General features: G+C 39.4%; 2 long non-coding RNA genes across 6 annotated transcripts in view; one reads left to right on the top strand and one right to left on the bottom strand.

Moving 5' to 3' along the window:
* LOC130684565 (uncharacterized) overlaps positions 1-16,896 on the bottom strand; it is a 149,729-nt gene extending 132,833 nt beyond the window's left edge. For all 5 annotated transcript variants that reach the window (XR_008998881.1, XR_008998880.1, XR_008998882.1 and 2 more), the window contains exon 1: positions 16,743-16,896. This is a non-coding gene — a long non-coding RNA (uncharacterized LOC130684565). The remainder of the gene's footprint in view (positions 1-16,742) is intronic.
* The window catches only part of LOC130684566 (uncharacterized), a 207,716-nt gene that overhangs the window by 167,933 nt on the left and 20,253 nt on the right, over positions 1-19,530 (top strand). The window lies entirely within an intron of this gene.

Below are 19,530 nucleotides of genomic sequence, written 5' to 3'. Positions count from 1 at the left end.
TTAAGAATCTGTATATGAAAAGTTATATAGGTGAAAAAGTGATGTAATCTAACTTTAAAATGAGACATAAAAATTCTAGTCACACTCAGTGGCATCTTACTACACTGATGGACAGTGACTGCAATGGGGTATGGGGGGACTTGATAATATGGGTGAACGTAGTAACCACAATGTTTTTCATGTGAAACCTTCGTAAGTGTATATCAATGATACCTTAATTAAAAAAAAAAAAAGAAATGTAGTCACAGACTACTACTTGGTTCTATAACTGAACAAAGTGATCACTGACTAAATACCAATCACTGACTTCAATAAAAATAGGGCTACAACTATAGTCGGAATGAAGAAAAGGTAAGTGAAGAGTTTAAGATGCCCAAATTCTCACAACAGGAAGGCAATGTATAATATCTACAGATGATAAATCAGTAACAGTGGTACAAGCATTAAATTCAGAATTATGGAGGAAAGTGAGAAGAAAACAGAAGTTGACTTTGTTTTTCATTATAAGCCTTTATGTTCAGTCTTTTTAAACAATATCTAAGTATTTTGATAAAAATGTAAATATTAATTTTACAATGCAGAAAAACAGAGAGATCAGTAGCAGATAACATGGGCAAAGGAATGGAAAAATGATACCTAAACATTAGTAGAGGACATGTAGATTGAAATAAAAAGTGGGGCAACAACTGCCACTACCCAATTTAACTCCCTTTGACCAGAGAACTCCACTTTCAGAACTTATACTCCTATAATGTTCCAAGACATATATACAAGAATGGTCATTGCAACACTTTTAAGAGAAAAATCAAAGCACACTAAGTATCCACTAACAGGGCAAGAGCTAAATGAGTTATAAATGTATGTGCCCAACTTCATTTCAGCCTTGTACAACCCAGAGCACATAAGCCAAGCAAGACTACCAAACTTCTGAACTATAAAGCTATGAGATAACATATATGTGTTGTTTTAAGCCTCTAAGTTTGTGGTAATTTGTTACAGAACAACAGAAAACATACTTCTAGAAAGTTGAAATGCATTACCCTATAACCCAGCAGCTATACACCTAATTATATACCCAGAGTCTTGCCTGTGTGCCCCAGAAGATATGCACAAAATGTTCATATAACCACTGCTCATAACAGAAAAAGAAAATTAACAACCCAATTCATTTATTAAAAGTACAAGGTCAAACTGTGGAATATTCACATAATGTAACAAAGCAGAGCAATGAAATGACAATGAACCATAAAATCATGGATGACTCTCAAGTCTCATTATGTGAGATAAAAAAGCAAATAATAAAAGAATACACACAGTATGATTCTAATTAAGTTCAAAAAACAAGGAAATAGGCACAATAAACAAATTTTAGGGTAGTAGTTACATCTGTGGGGAGGCAAGAGGATGGGGTGAGAAAGGGGGGCCAAGGCATCAAAGGTAATGTAAAGTTTTGCTCCCAACTGGTGGTGATTACAGAGTAACAGTATTTAAATTCTAAGTTTATAACTAGTACAATGTTTACTCAATATTTAAAAGATGAAAACATTTAGGAAGAAAATGTGTACATGACCAAAAAACAAAAACACTTAATTTTTTTTGTCAAGACATGTTCATTGGAAAAAATAATACAAATAACATATAAAAGTTCAATCACTGTTCTAAATCACTGAAAATCCCACCATCTAGAAATAATCAGTAACCATCTGCCAAACATCCTCGTAGACATTTCCTATGCATGTGTGTATGTACATTTAAGTAGTTTACATAAAACACACATACATATGCTTTTTCCATAAATGTCATTTAGACACATATTTTTATAAATCAACTGTACTGAAATACGATTTAGACAGAATAAAATGCACCTATTTTAAAGTGTAACATTGGACAAGTTTTGACAAACATGTATGCAGTATAAACACTACCAATCAAAATTCAGACAGAACATTTCCATCACTGCAAAAAGTTCCCTCTCACCCCTCTGCAGTCAATTTTATCTACTTCTGTCCCCAGGCAATCGCTAATCTGCTTTATTACAGATTAGTTTTATTGGCTTTAGGATCAATGTGAGTAACTATGCAGTAGGTGTTCTCTTGTGTCTGGCTTCTTTTGCTCAGCATTTTTTTTGATGCTGTGACATTATCATTCCCTTTTTGATGCTGAGTAGTATTCTATTGTATAATTATTTATAAGACATTTGGGTTATTTCCAGTTTTGATCTCTGAACATGGGGAGCTTATGACCAAACTTTTTATTTTATAACCAAGGGTAAAACTGCTGGATCATAGGATCATACAGAAAGTATATGTTTAAGTTAATAGGAAACTGGCAAACTGTTTGCCAAAGTACATGGATCAGAAGGCACTCCTACTAGCAATTTACGTAAGTTCCAATTGCTCTACATCTTCATCAGCACTTCATATTGTCAGTCTTTTCAATTTTAACCACTCCTGTGGACAGAGTGGTTCATAAGTTTGACTTGTATTTCCCTAAAAGACTAAATACAGAGGATATTTCAAGATGGCGGAGTGAGTAGGGCGGCGGAAATCTCCTCCCAAAACAATATTTATTTTTAAAATACAGCAGATACAACTATTCCTAAAAGAGAGACCAGAAGACATAGTACAACAGCCAGGCTATATCTACAGCTGGGAGAACTCGGCATCTCATGAAAAGGGTAAGATACAAAGCTATGACCCAGCACTCCCAGGACCCCAGCTCACTGGTGGGAGGAAAAGAATCAGAGTGGGGAGGGAGTGGAAGCACAGTCCCAGCCCTATCAATCTCTACCAGGAACACAGACACACATCGCATGGTGTACTGGAAATTAGAGAAATGGAAAAGTAAAATCAGAGACTGAGACTGCGAACAAGTCTCCACAGCCAGCTCCCCTAGGATAAAGTCTTAAATGGACAAGGGTTTAACAGGTGGACAAAATTGTCCTGGCACACTCAGCCAAGCAGGCTGGGAATTTTAAGGAACTTCAGGCACCCTAACACCCTGGGTGGCAATGCAGCTCCAAATCCACTCACGGCAAAAAGTGGCCTGCCATTCATTCCCCCCAAGCCGGCACTGCAAGCAAACCAGCTGAACCACCACTGCTGCGGACCAGCCAGGAAGCAGCCCCGCCTACAGAAACCACTCAGAGTCTTCTCCCAGCACGCAGCTAACTGAGCCAGGACCACAGGCTGCCTCCAGCACACAGCTGCACAGCACACAGGAAGCCGGTACAAAGTCCGAAAGGCACAAAAGGGCACCGTTCTCACAGGAGAACACACACCACTCACCTGCGACCCCCGCAAGTGCTCTAAACCAACCAGAGGGCCGCACTGCCCACGGCAGCTCAGGGGACTAACCCAGAGACTGCTCCCTGTGTACGGCTAACCAGCACAGGCAGTGGAAAAAGGAAAGGGGAAAAGAAAGCAGGAAGGGACTTTGTTCTCCCAGCTTACACACATGCCACCTCTACAGTCTATTTTAAAGGAACTGCTCTAGATGGAAGGACTCCTAAGGCTAAATAGATGTTACCATGGAAAACAAAATCACAGCAAAGAAAGCAGACCAATCAAATATTAACTAAAGGCAAAAAATAAAATCAGCTATCCATAAAAGCAGTCAAGGGAAACGCAAAAGAGTACAGAATAAAACACCTAACATATAAAGAGTGCAGGAGGAAGAAAGAGAAAGAAGAGAAATAAAGAATCCTCAGACAGTTTTTATAATAGTGTAATAAGTGAGTTAAAGTTAGACGGTTAGATAGTAAAGAAGCTACCCTTGAACCTTTGGTAACCACAAATCCAAAGCCTGCAATGGCAATAAGTACATATCTACCAAATATTACCCTAAATGTAAATGGACTGAATGCACCAATCAAAAGACACAGAGTAATAGAATGGATAAAAAAGCAAGACCCATCTATATGCTGCTTACAAGAGACTCATCTCAAACCCAAAGACATACACAGATTAAAAGTCAAGGGATGGAAGAAGATATTTCATGCAAACAATAGGGAGAAAAAAGCAGGTGTTGCAGTACTTCTATCAGACAAAATAGTCTTCAAAACAAAGAAAGTAACGAGATAAAGAAGGACATTACATAATGATAAAGGGGTCAGTCCAACAAGAGGATATAATCATTATAAATACATACGCACCCAACACAGGAGTACCAACATATGTGAAACAAATACTAACAGAATTAAAGGAGGAAATAGAATGCAATGCATTCGTTCTAGGAGACTTCAACACACTACTCATTCCAAAGGACAGATCAACCAAAAAGAAAATGAGTAAGGACACAGAGGCACTGAACAACACACTCTAGAACAGATGGACCTAATAGACCTCTACAGAACTCTACACCCAAAGTAGCAGGATAAACATCTTTCTCAAGTGCACATGGAACATTTCCAGAATAGACCACATACTAGGCCACAAAAATAGCCTCAGTAAATTCAAAAAGACTGAAATTCTACCAACCAATTTCTCAGATCACAAAGGTATAAAACTAGAAATAAATTGTACAAAGAAAACAAAAAGGCTCACAAACACATGGAGGCTCCACAACATGCTCCTAAATAATCAATGGGTCAATGACCAAATTAAAACAGAGATCAAGCAATATATAGAGACAAATGAAAACAACAGCACAAAGCCCCAAATTCTCTGGGATGCAGTGAAGGCAGTTCTAAGAGGAAAGTATATAGCAATCAAGGCCTATTTAAAGGAAGAAGGACAATCCCAAATGAACTGTCTATAGTCACAATTATTGAAACTGGAAAAAGAAGAACAAATAAGGCCCAAAGTCAGCAGAAGGAGTGACATAATAAAGATCAGACTAAAACAATAGAAAAAAATCAATTAAAATAAGACCTGGTTCTTCAAGAAAATAAACAAAATAGATAAACCCCAACTAGACTTATTAAGAGAAAAAGAGAACTTACACACATAAACAGAATCAGAAATGAGAAAGGAAAAATCAAGACGGAACCCACAGAAATACAAAGAATTCTTAGAGAATACTATGAAAAACTATATGCTAACAAACTGTATAACCTAGAAGAAATGGACAGCTTTCTAGAAAAATACAACCTTCCAAGACTGACCAAGGAAGAAACAGAAAATCTAAACAGATCAATTACCAGCAACGAAATTGAATTGGTAATCAAAAAAATACCCAAGGGGGAATTCAAGATGACGGCATGAGAGGTAAGACAAAGAATTCCTCCCAAAACCACATGAAGTGTGAAAATTTGGTTAATACTACTAGCCCTAAAACAGCAACAGGGAAGAAGGCTGCACCAGAGTGCATGCAGACCTCATGAACAGAGCAGACATCACGAAACAGGGTAATGAACAAAAGCCTTGATCTGGCGGGACCCAAGCCCTTCCTCTACTCCAGCTCACCAGCAGGAGAAAGAGAAATGGAGAGGGGAGGGGATGGAAGCCTCAAACTGCTGAACACCCAGCCCTGGAGGTCTGCTTTGGAGCACAGACCTACATAGAGTGGTGCTCTGAAGGTTGGTGGAGTTGGGGAGCTGGGAAAGGTGGAGTGCTTGAGAGACTGAGATTCTGGCCATTTCTGGAGGATGGGGATCCACATCCGGCCACTCTGGGACAAAGGAAAGTCAGGCGGTCTGAGAGGCTTCCTAGCACCGAAAGGGCTGCTGAAGGGGCGGGGTTTCTACGGAGCTTGCTGCAGGGGAGAAGGGATACGTGAACAAGGTTGTCCGGGCACACTCTGCCAAGCAGGTTGGGAATTTGGGAGGACCTTCAGGCGCTCCATTCCTCTAGCTGGCTGCTCAGCTCCCAGGTGCCCCACTGTGACATGCAGCCTGCTGTGCCTTCCTCCTGGCCTGCCAGCACCTGCTCACAAACCGGCAGTCACTGTGCAGGCAATCAGGTGAGCCAGAGGGAGGACCCGCCTACAACTGCTAGAGACTGACTAGCACAGAGGCTTACTTACACCTGCGTGCTCAGCTCACTGGCTCTGATCCTAGAGACAGGCACTGCAGTCAGGAATCAGAAAACCACTCTTTCCTCCCACTAGGCACAAGCGCTACTTCTCTATGACCCCCAACCTCACGCTAGGGGCTGAGCAGCTCCAGAGACTGGAGCTTCTGGGTACTAGAGGGCACCATATAGAATTACGAACCATCAAAGGAACCTGGTTCAGACCAAAATCTCACAAACAACAGGAAAGGGGCCAAATGAAATTGAATTCACCAATCTTCATGAAAGAGAGTTTAACATAAAAATGATAAACATGCTCATGGAGGTACAGAAAAATATTCAAGAACTCAGGGACGAATTAAGATAGAGATTCAATCATTAAGAAATCCCATATCTGAAATGAAACATACAATGGAGGGATTGAAAACTAGATTAGATGTAGTAGAAGAGATGGTAAATGGAACAGAAATTAGAGAAGAGGAATAAAAAGAAGCTGAGGCACAGAGAGAATAAAGGATCTCAAAGAAAGAAAGAATATTGAGAGAACTGTGTAACCAATTCAAATGGAACAATATTCGCATTATAGTGGTACCAGTAGAAGAAGAGAGAAGAAAAGGGATAGAAAGTGTCTTTGAGGAGGTAATTGCTGAAAACTTCCCCAATCTGGGGAAGGAGATAGTCTCTCAGGTCATGGAGGTGCACAGATCTTCCAACACAAGGGACCCAAGGAAGACAACACCAAGACATACAATAATTAAAATGGCAAAGATCAAAGATAAAGACAGAATTTTAAAAGCAGCCAGAGAGAGAATAAAGATCACATACAAAGGAAAACCATCAGGCTACCATCAGATTTCGCTACAGAAACCTTACAGGCCAGAAGTGAGTGGCATGATATATTTACAGCAATGAAGCAGAAGGACCTCGAACCAAGAATTCTCTACCTGGCAAGGTTATCATTTAAATTTGAAGGAGGGATTAAACAATTTTCAGATAAGCAAAAGCTGAGAGAATTTTCCTCCCACAAACCACCTCTACAGCGCATTTTGGAGGGACTGCTATAGATGGAAGTATTCCTAAGGCTAAATAGATGTCACTGAAGGGATAGACAAAGAATACAGAATATGGTTCACAACACACAAAGAATTGAGGAGGAAGAAAAAGGAAGAAAAAAAGAACCTTTAGGTTGTGTTTGTAATAGCACACGAAGTGAGTTAAATTAGACTGTTAGATAGTAAGGGAATTACACTTGAACCTTTGGTAACCATGAATCTAAAGCCTGCAGTGATAATAAGTAGATACCTATCAATAATCACCCTAAATGTAAATGGTCTGAATGCACCAATCAAAAGACATAGAGTCACTGAATGGATTAAAAAACCAAGACCCATCTATATGATGCTTACAAGAGACTCACTTCAAACCCAAAGACATACACATACTGAAAGTAGAGATGGAAAAAGATATTTCACGCAACTAATAGGGAGAAAAAAGCAGCAGTTGCAGTACTTGTATCAGACAAAATAGACTTCAAAACAAAGAAAGTCACAAGGCACAAAGAAGGACATTACATAATCATAAAGGGGTCAGCCCAACAAGAGGATATAACCATTATAAATATACATACACCCAACACAGGATCACCTACATATGTGAAACAAATACTAACAGAATTAAAGTGGGAAATAGAATGCAGTGCATTCATTTTAGGAGACTTCAACATACCACTCATTCCAAAGGACAGATCAACCAGACAGAAAATAAGCAAAGAAACAGAGGCACTGAACAACGTATTAGAACAGATAGACCTAACAGACATCTACAGAACACTTCATCCAAAAGCAACAGGATACACATTCTTGTCAAGTGCACATGGAACATTTTCAAGAATAGATCATAACTAGGTCACAAAAAGAGCTTCAGTAAATTCAAAAAGATTGAAATTGTACCATCCAGCTTCTCAGATCACAAAGGTATGAAACTAGAAATAAATTACACAAAGAAAACAAAAAAGCCCACAAACACATGGAGGCTTACCAACATGCTCCTAAATAATCAATGGATTAATGACCAAATAAAAACAGAGATCAAGCAATATATGGAGACAAATGACAATAATAATTCAACAGTGCAAAATCTGTGGGAAGCAGGAAAGGCCATGCTAAGAGGGAAGTATATTGCAATACAGGCCTACCCCAGGAAGGAGGAACAATACCAAATGAACAGTCTAAACTCACAATTAATGAAACTAGAAAAGGAAGAACAACTTAGGCCAAAAGTCAGTAGAAGGAGAAGCATAATAAAGATCAGAGCATAAATAAATAAAATCAAGAAGAATAAAACAATAGAAAGAATCAATGAAACCAAGAGCTGGTTCTTTGAGAAAATAAACAGAATGGATAAACCCCTAGCCAGACTTATCAAGAAAAGAAGAGTCTATACACATAAACAGAATCAGAAATGAGAAAAGAAAAATCACTACGGACACCACAGAAATGCAAAGAATTATTAGAGAATACTATGAAAAATGTTATTGTAATAAACCTGGATAACCTAGAATAAATGGACAACTTTCTAGAAAAATACAACCTTCCAAGACTGACCCAGCAAGAAACAGAAAATCTGAACTGACCAATTACCAACAAGAAAATTGAATCAGTAATCAAAAAAACTACCTAAGAACACAACACCAGGTCCAGATGGTTTCTCTGATGAATTTTATCAAACATTTAGTGAAGACGTAATACCCATCCTCCTCAAAGTTTTCCAAAAAGTAGAAGAGGGAATACTCCCAAACTCATTCTACGAGGCCAACATCACTCTAATACCAAAACAGGCAAAGACATCACAAAAAAAAGAAAATTACAGACCAATATCTCTAATGAACATAGATGCAAAAATACTCAAACCAAATTCAAAAATACATCAAGAGGATCATAAACCATGATCAAGTGGGATTCCTCCCAGCGATGCAAGGATGGTACAACATTGGAAAATCCATCAACACCATCCACTATATCAAGAAAACGGACAAAAACCACATGATCATCTCCACAGATGCTGAAAAAGCATTAAACAAAATTCAACATCCATTCATGATAAAAACTCTCAACAAAATGGGTATAGAGGGCAAGTACCTCAACATAATGAAGGCCACATATGACAAACCCACAGCCAACATCATACTTAACAGTGAGAAGCTGAAAGCTTTTCACCTAAAATCAGAAACAAGACAGGGATGCCCACTCTCCCCACTGTTAGTCAACATGTACTGGAGGTCCTAACCATCACAATTAGACCAAACAAGGAAATACAAGGCATCCAGAAATGGTAAGGAAGAAGTCAAACTGTCACTGTTTGCAGATGAACATAAAAAACCCTAAAGACTCCACTCCAAAACTACTAGATCTAATATCTGAATTCAGCAACACTGAGGATACAAAATTAATACACAATAATCTGTTGCACTCCTATATAATGATGAACTAGCAGAAAATCAGGAAAACAATTCCACTCACAATTGCATCAAAAAGCATAAAGTACCTAGAAATAACCCTAACGAAGGAAGTGAAACTGAAAACTACAAGACACTCATGAAAGAAATTAAAGAAGATACTAATAAATGGAAACACATCCCATGTGCATGAATTGGAAGAATATTGTGAAAATGGCCATCCTCCCTAAAGCAATCTACAGATTCGATGCAATCGCTATCAAAATACCAACAGCATTCTTCAGTGAACTAGAGAAAATAATTCTAAAATTCATATGGAGCCACAAAAGACCCCAAATAGCCAAAGCAATCCTGAGAAGGAAGAATAAAGCATGGGAGACTACAGTCCCTGACGTCAAGCTCTACTACAAAGTCACAGTAATCAAGACAATTTGGTACTGACACAAGAACAGACCCATAGACCAATGGAAAAGACTAAAGAGCCCAGATATTAACCCTCAAATAATATACGATAAAGCAGTCATGGACATACAATGGGGAAATGACACCCTCTTCAACAACTGGTGTTGGCAATATGGGACAGCTACATGCAAGAGAATGAAACTGGATTATTGTCTTCCCCATACACAAATGTAAACTCAAAATGGATCAAAGACCTAAATGTAAGTCATGAAACCATAAAACTCTTAGAAGATAACATAGCGAAAAATCTCCTGAATATAAACATGAGCAACTTTTTTCTGATTTCATCTCCTTGAGCAACGTACACAAAAGCAAAAATGAACACATGGGACTATATCAAACTTAAAAGCTTTTGTACAGCAATGGCTACCATCCACAGAACAAAAAGGCATCCTACAGTATGGGAGAATATATTTGTAAACAACATATCTGACAAGGGGTTAACATCCAAAAAGAACTCACATGCCTCAACACCCAAAAAGCAAATAACCCAATTAAAAAATGGGCAGAGGATAGGAACAGACAATTTCCCAAGAAGAAATTCAGATGGCTAACAGAGACATGAAAAGATGCTCCACATCACTAATTACCAGGGAAATGGAAATAAAAAACACAATGAGATATCACCTCACACAAGTTAGGATGGCCAGTACTGAAAAGACTAAGAACAGCAAGTGTTGGCGAAGATGAGGAGAAAGGGGAACCCTCCTACACTGCTGGTGGGAATGTAATCTAATTCAACCATTGTAGAAAGCAATATGGAGGTTCCTCAAAAAATTAAAAACAGAAATACCATTTGACCTGGGAATCCACTCCTAGGAATTTACCCAAATAATATAATTTTTTAGATTCAAAAAGACATATGCACCCCTATGTTTATTGCAGCACTATTTACAATAGCTAAGATATGGAAGCAACCTAAGTGTCCATCAGCAGATGAATGGATAAAGAAGTGGTACATACACACAATGGAATACTATTCAGCCATAAGAAAGAAACAAATTCTATAATTTGCAACAACATGGATGGAGCTCGAGGATATTACGCTCAGTGTAATAAGCCAGGTGAGAAAGACAAGTACGAAATGATTTCCCTCATTTGTGAAGTGTAACAATGAAGCAAAACTGAAGGAACAAAATAGTAACAGACTCACAGACTCCAGGAAGGGACTAGCAGTTACCAAAGGGGAGGGGTTGGGGAGGGAGGGTGGGAGGGAGGGAGAAGGGGATTGAGAGATATTATGATTGGCCCACATGGTGTGGGGGTGATCATGCAGAAAACAGTGTAGCACAGAGAAGGCAAATAGTGACTCAGTAGCATCTTACTACACTGATGGACAGTGACTGTAATGGGGTATGGGCCAGAACACGACAACAGGGTGAACTGTAGTAACCACGTTGTTTTTTTTACGTGAAACCTTTGTAAGAATGTATATCAATAGTACCTTAATAAAAAAAAACTACAGTATGGTATTGACATAAGGACAGATATACAAATCAACAAGATGAGAGTCCAGAAGTAAACACATACATATATCATTAGCTGACTTCCAACAAAAATGCCATGGTATTTCAATGGGCAAAGAATTGAGAATGGACAAGAAATTCAATAGGGAAAAGATCATCTTTTCAACAAATGAAACCAAAATAACTGTGTATACCTGAAGAAAAACAATGAACTTACACCCATACTTCACACCTCATGCCCTATCAACCCCTAAAAATAGATCAAAGACCTAAATATAAGAACTAAAACCATAAAAACTTTTAGGAGAAAACATAGAAAACTTCTGTGGTCTGCTTTTTTCATACATTTCAGATGCCTTTGTATGTTAGTTAATAAATATCTTTTGCATTTTTAAAAAGGCAAGAAAAAGAATCCTTAAAAACTTTTAAAACACTGTCTTAGTTTCTAAAATCAAATTCCAAAACGCACTCCGAGTTCCTTATCATATAGTCATACAATCTTTCTTCCACAAAAATACAGAAATATTCAATGGAAAAGAACAAATATCTTCTTTAACCTCCTCTCATATGGTTCTAAGAAAAGACTGCCTTCTAGGAAACTGCAGTTTTGCCTCAGTAATTATTTTTTTAATACCTCTATTCAAGGCACAAATAATGAAATAAATCTGCCTAAGAGACATTAATACCATCTACAATTTCTAAATATAAAATGTTACTAGAAGATATGACAATATGAGAAGTGCTCCATACTGCTATACGGTCTAGAAGTGGTCTGTCCTGGTTCATAAAGATTCATTAACACATCACATAGAGATTACAAATTTTTAAAATCATAATAAAAAAGAAAGTCATCAAGCTATTCTAAATATAATCATCCCCCCAATAATTTGGAGAATATGTTAAGAAATATACTACTACCTACCAGTCACAAATTGTGGTTAACAAATGATGAATAGAAAGTCAATTATGGTTTATCAATTTAACCATTATGGCTCTTCACACTAAAATAAAAGGCAAGATATAATACAATGTTGCTACCCGTGTGTGATTTATTGTGCATAATAAATTACCCCAAAACTCTGGTTTAAAACAAAATGTTTATTGTCTCACAGTTACTGTGAGTCAGGTATAGGCAGAGTTTAGCTGGGAATCTCTGCTCATGATCTATCATGAGGTTGCAGTCAGGCTGTTGGCCAGGCTGTAGGATCATCTGAAGGCTGTGGTCCGCATACAAGGGGGGAAGATGGGATATTCCTCCAAGCTCACTCATGCGGCCTTGGGCAAGTGTTGGTCCCTCCACCATACAGGCCTCTTCATAGTGCTTCTCACAATATGGCATTGCTTTATTTTTTCTTTAATTTCCTTCTTTCTACCAATGGCTTTTCTTACATGTACAATTCAATGATTTTTAGCATATTCAAAGTTGTGCAACCATCACCGCTATCAATTTTAGAACAATTCATCACCCTAAAAAGAAATCCATTACTCAGTAACAGGCAGTTCTCCCATTTTCCCCCACCCCAACACCAGCTCTGGCAAAACACAAATCTCAATAGATTTATGTATTCTGGACATTTCATATAAATGTAATCAGATAATACATGGCTTTTTGTGACTGACTTTTATTACTTAGCATGATGTTTTCAAGGTTTGCCTATGCTTTAGCATGAGACTGTACAGTTCATCCCTTTTTATGGCTGAATATTCCATTATATGGATAAACCACATTTTATTTCTCCATTCACCAACTGATAAACATTTGAGTTGTCTCCACTTTTTGGCTATTATGAATACTGCTACTATGAACATTTGTGTACAGTTGTGAGGTGGATGTATGTTTCGGTTTTTCTTTGGGTATATATCTAGAACTAGAACTGCTATGTCATCAGGTATCCCCACACTGAGCTGTTTGAGGAACTGGCAAATTGTTTCTCAGAGTAGTTTTACCACTTCGCATTCCCACCAACAGTATTCCAATCTCTCCACAATGTCCCCAACAGGTGTTATTACCTGTCTGTTTCATTATATCCATCCTAGTGGGGGCACCATCGTATTTCACTATAGTTGAAATCAGAAGAGTTGCATTACCTGGTGGCTAATGAGGTCAAGCATCTTTTCAGGTGCTTATTGGCCATTTGTATGTCTTATCTGAAGAAATGTTTATGCAAATCCTTTGTTTTTTAACTGAGTTCTTTTTCTTTTTATTGTTAAGGTGTAAGAGCTCTTTACACACTCTGGATACTACACCTTTATGATTAAATGTATGATTTCTTCACATGGAACACTGGGGAGCATGTAGGCAGGATACCAACAGGAACTCACATACACTGCTGGTAGGAGAGTAAAAAAAGCAATTTGGCAATATTTAGTAAAATTACAGATGTACACCCTACAAGCAGCAACTGTAATTCTAGGTGTTTACCTGAGGGAATGCCTAACATTTGGAAAAAACCAACATAGATGGAAACTCGGGAGAAAGGCGTGAAAAAAGTACATGACCTAATTATATGTGAAAAGGTCACAGAAAAAAACCCACATAGATGATGCCATTTATAAGTTCAAAAATACACAAAAGTAACCTATGTTCTTCATGGATATCTACATATAAAATAACATTTTCAAGAAAAGCAAAGAAATTGTAGGCACAGAATCCAGTACAGTGGTTACTTCTGAGGGGAAGGAAGGGTCTAATCAAGAAGAGGCATACAGGTTTCAAGGGTATGGTGGTACTACACCATTTTTGAGCTTTATGTATGCAAATTAAAGCTTTTACATTGTGACACATTTCATAAACATTTTTTCAAAGAGCTACACTGACATCTGAAGGTCTAATATAGATACATAATAAAGTTGTTCCGTACTTAATGCAGATGAGGAGCACCACAGTGACACAAAATGTCAACATCATCAACTATTTTTAGTCCAACAAACTATATGCTTTGTAGAACTGAAAAGTTGTATTCTCTACCCTTTCCTGATTCTTCCTACTCTTCTGTAAGCCTGCCTTCCTGACTCCACCTTTACCACCATGACTTGGATTAAATACCAACTCCCCCAGGCAGTGCTGCCATTCAATCTATCCACCTGATGGGCACTCAACCTCCTCTCAACTTGCACAGCGTTTGTATCTCTTCAAGGCCCTCATCACATTATCCCTGGACTGCATGTGATTGAACTGCCAGTCAGAGATAAGCACCTGAAGAACTAGAACACTGATCACATCAGCCTGGCTCACAGAAGGCACTCAGGTTTTTGTTGACTGTTGAATGAATAAATGAATTAGAAAATTCAGAAATTTCAGAGTGAGATAAGAAATTAGATCTGTTGTAGTTTAAAAAAAAACTCAAAAATGAGGAATTAAAAATTACACACCTTGAAAAAAGAATTTCAACATTAAAACTCCTCAAAATATAGCAGACAAGACTAACAACAGTTAAAATATAAAAAGTATACAGTGCACATAGTGATCATCTTCCCAAGTCACAGGGGCCAAAGAGAAAGGCATAAGAACTTCCTGAAAATTATTCTCCATCAGAACACTCCACTGCTTTAGAACATGTCTTGAAGTCAATCATGTAACTGGAAAACAAGTAAGGTGGTAAATTATCTTTTATAGGAAAAATACATATATATGCCATTTCATGATCCAAATGTTTTTGAAATTTTGGCAACCTTTTTTTTTTGTTTTCAGATATTTAAATTGTTTACCACCAAAAGTATAAACCTAAATATGATGTATTTATGGCAGAAAAGGAACTGCTACATAGGGGGAAAAAAAGAGACCACAAGTGAGACAGAGCTATTTCTCAAAAAGGCGACACTACTATTGAAAACAAGTAGGTCTTGACTGGTTGAATCAATTCATTCCTGTCTATACATCTCTAATTTCTTTCTGGAGCTAACTTAGAGGATATAAAAATTTCACATTTAGGGTTGCCAGATTTAGCAGAGAAGTTTGCTGGGGTCTTTGTGCAGCCTGGTGGTGAGACACAGGGGAAAGTGGAAGTGGACAATTGCTTGTAGGGAACAAACGAGTTTCTCTCCCTTTGTTTCTCCCTCTGACTGACTTCAGTTTCAAAGGTAATTTGCCCTGGGGAGAAAAGATTCCCACCTCCCCAAGCCCTGGGATTCCTAAACCCAATTGTCTCAAAATCCAAATTCTCTTGCTCCCAAGTTTCAAAAATTGGGGTATATTCACATTATTCCATGACTGTAACACTTGTAGGTCATACAGCTTCCCAAATTTCATTGTTTTTCAGAGGAAATGTCCTTATTCAGTTAGTCTAAGTAAGTGCATCTTCTACTCCCATTCTGTGCCTGAGCAACTAAACCAGCAACGAGGCTTGAAGTCTCACTGTAATAGCTTATTTACTGTGAGACTGGGATGCAAGAAAAGATGAAACAAGAAAGGTTTGTCGGAAATCTGTGGGCCTTTGCCCGGAATATACTAAATGCCTCCTAATTCAATGACACAGTCAGACAAAATCAAAGGAAAAATAATAAGACTCCACATACGAAAAAGATTCGTCTTCCAAATCTCATCAGGTCAACTAACACACAATACATTTTCTCTGTAACAGCTCTTCTCAGCTTGTGATCTCTGCGGGCCCTTGGGGAGGTGGGTGGGGAAGACAATGAGGCAGATAAAGGTTTCATCTTTAACTTTTTTAGGAATTAGGCTTCCAAATATGGTTTTAAGAAAGAAGGTTCCGTTGCATTTAAAAAAGCCTGAAGAAATAAAAAAAATTTTTAAGTGAAATAAACCATTATGGCTTTCTCTAGTAAGTTCTCCATTCAAAACTTCACCCAGGTGAACAAGAATCCAAATCGTGTCAGATGAAAAGTTAAAGACAAACAGCTATTAAATGACAATCATCTGCCTATGCTTTTCCTCTGGAAGCTTCCAATGTATACAGATCTCTCTCAAGATCACTCACGTCAGAAGTAGAAGGTCCTACAGATCACCTCGTCCAGACTTTTATTTCACAGATGTGCAAATTCAGGCCAAGGGCGAGGGCTGACTTGCCCAAGGACTCACAGCCCGCAGGTGCCAGGCGTCAACTGGGACTCCACGCTGGCAGCCCAAGGCCCTCAGCCCCGGACGGTTCCGGCGGCCCTCGGCTCAACCCAGCTCAAAGGCAGCCTCGAGCACCGGGGCGGAAGGGCCCACGGCCCGGGGGCTCTGCCGCCTAGGGCGCTGCCGCCTAGGACCGGCTAAGCACCTGGGCCCCGGCCCAGGGTGGCTCGGGCCCGGGCCTCGCTGGCCGCCCCCGCCCAGCCCAGCCCACCTGTCTCGGACTGCACAGCAGGCAGCCACACCCCCTGTGGGGGCCGAGGGCCCGGCAGGCCTCGTCGCAGCCGCCAGCGGCTGCGCGCGGCGTACGCCCGTCCGGAGACCGCAGGAGTTACCTCAGGTGGGCGCCGGGCGCGCGGCTCGGCAGCCCCGGCCGGCCCGGAGCATGCCGCAGACTCGGGCGCAGCAGGGCCGCGGCTGGGCCACCACCGGGCCTGTTTACACCCCTCCGCGAGTGGACGCGGAATGGCCGTCACGTGACGTGCACATCACGTGCTCGCCCGGGGGTGGAGCGCGGGCGGCGCGCGGCGCAGCTCGTCTGTGCTCCCTGCCTCTCTGCGCTGTGGGTGGAAGGGACGGAACGCGCCCCGGCCGACCCGGCCCAGGAAGGGGAAAGACTCCCACTACCCCCTGCGGTCCTTTTGTAACCCTTGGGCTCGATCTCATCAATTACTAGTAATTTGGAAAGAGAAGGCAATTAGGTCCAGCAATAAGACGTGAACTCGGAGGAAAAAATGGAAAACATCCTTACCCAAAGGGAGAAAAGGGAGAAAAGGGGAATAAGAAATAATGGTTTTGCTGACCTTGACACTTTTGTTGGCTGTTGCTCCCTAATCGGGGGTGAATGGCTATGGGTATACCCAGCCCCCACTCCACATCGTGGAAAGGGTATAAGGAAGACTTACGGGACTTACGACTTTGATTTGAAATTATGTTTTATTATAAATTTTCATGGGGATTAATCTTTGTATGTGTAAATACAAACATATCTAAGTATTTGGTTCAGCATTCAGCTTTTGCCCACATCACTTTACAGATTATAGCTCTCTCAGTTTGCTCTATTGCTACTATTTTCCTAGATCAAACTGCAGAAGTTTCAGCCACTGCCAATTTCTCTCATCATATTCATTATAAATCGCATTAAAGACTAATAATTTTATTATTTCTTGGTATATTCATGAGTGAATTGTGAGCAAATACGTCAAATATTCCCGGAATTGTTCTGTTGTCCAAGAGTGATCTCTTGGATAATTAATTCCTCCGTACAATTCTGATCACTTTGTATGCTTTTGAAGTACGATTAAGTAAAGAGCAAATTGACAGGATCAAAACAGTGGGCTCAAAATATCATCCAGGTCAATACAACAAGTCAAACATCCTCTTCATTTCTGTAACACATCTAGAACGTAGCATTACAGAGAATACAAAATACAGTGATGAATTTTCTCCATCTTTTATTATGGAAAATAGGTTGCAAGGCCAGAGGCCACACTCTGGTTAACTTTTTCTGCTGCGTCTGGCACCTGATGTTCCATGAAGGTGGAAAACAGTATCTTTCATTGGTATACCTTAGGCCTAACCATGCCTGAGAAGAAAAAAACAGTTGTTTGATTTGTGGATGTGAATCCTGCCATCCTTCTATAGGAAGTGGTAAAGACTCTTCACAGATCAGGAGGAATCTATGAGTTAAGTGGTAATCATGGAGGCAAGGCCAGGATTAGTCCTGGCTCAACCACTATTATCCAGGCAATTTACTTAACCTTTCTGAACACCTTTCTGAACCTCTTCATCTACCTAAAAGAGAGACAGCATCTATTGAATTGAGTAGCTATGAAGATGAAATGAAATAATGCTGGCACAACACAATAGATGCTCAGTAAATGCGAACCATTTAAGGCCTTTGCAAGAGGGTAGAGTATTGGAGGTCAGAGTCTTGAGGGAAAGAGAACTGACAACTTGAATGTGTCCGGGTTCTGGGTCTGAATTCCTACCACCTGGACTGGAGTTGAGTATAGGATCGCCAGGACAGAAACTAAGCACAACTGGAAAGAAGTCTTTGCACATAGAATGGAAAGCTGCCGGTAAGGGAATTGCTCACAAATGACCAGGTGCTCACAATAAGGGGGTACTGGCCTTGTGGCAACAGGTTAATTCCCAATCTGTTTGCAGTGGTGGGGACTACTAATATACTACCACTCCATTGCCTCAGCCCACATAGGGAAATGGCTTACCCTCTCTTAAAGTCTGTGGGAAAGAAAGAAGTCAGACCTGAGATATGTGACCAGTGTTTCAAGAACCAGTCAAACTTGACTCTCCACCAAATAGCTAAACATACATAACCACTTTTAGTTTTTTAGTGTTTCACTGCAAACAACAGAATGCATTGGTATAAAATAGACTGCAATTGTATAATGGCATTTGATATAACACAGTGGATATACCCGTGTTCCCACTAGAATGATGAATGTAAAGAATAATGGGGGACTTGAAAACAGAGAAAGAGATGAATAATAACCTACCTACCAAGGTACCACCAAGCTTATGGCGTGATAGATCCAGCTTTGAATTTATGTTTCCTGATTCCAAGTCTAAATGCATTTTCTTTTTTTTAATGACCATAAAGATGTGGTTGTCCTCTGTTTATTCTGTCTTGATTTTAGTCTTCCTATGCTATGCTGGTGACAATTTTGCTTCACATAGTGTTTGATATATTTCAAAAGTAGAGCCAATAGGATTTTCAAATTGATTAGAGGTGGATGTGAAAGAACGAGTGAAGGATGACTCCAAGTTTTTTGACTTGTAAAACTGAGGTCTGTAATTTTCCCTGCCTATGATGAATATGCCAAAATATTAATAGCATAGTAAGAACAGGAGAGACTCCATCTTAAGACTAAGATTCCATTTTAAAAACTGGGGAGTTAGGAGCTAAGATTCCTAACATATTTCACGGTTATCAGCCAATAACTGACCCTATCTTAAGGCAGGGCAAGTAGTCCTACACGATAGGTACCCATTGCTTGAGGGTAACCACTATATTGGAGAAGAACATGATCAATAAATTCCTTGTTTCAAGGTTTATGTTACAAAGTATCTAGAGGGCAGACTATGGATGGTGACATAATG

The sequence above is a fragment of the Manis pentadactyla genome, chromosome 8 (assembly GCF_030020395.1).
Source record: "Manis pentadactyla isolate mManPen7 chromosome 8, mManPen7.hap1, whole genome shotgun sequence".
NCBI classification, from domain to species: Eukaryota; Metazoa; Chordata; class Mammalia; order Pholidota; family Manidae; genus Manis; species Manis pentadactyla.
The sequence above is the reverse complement of the archived record's forward strand: the minus strand, read 5'-3'. Positions and strand labels throughout refer to the sequence as shown.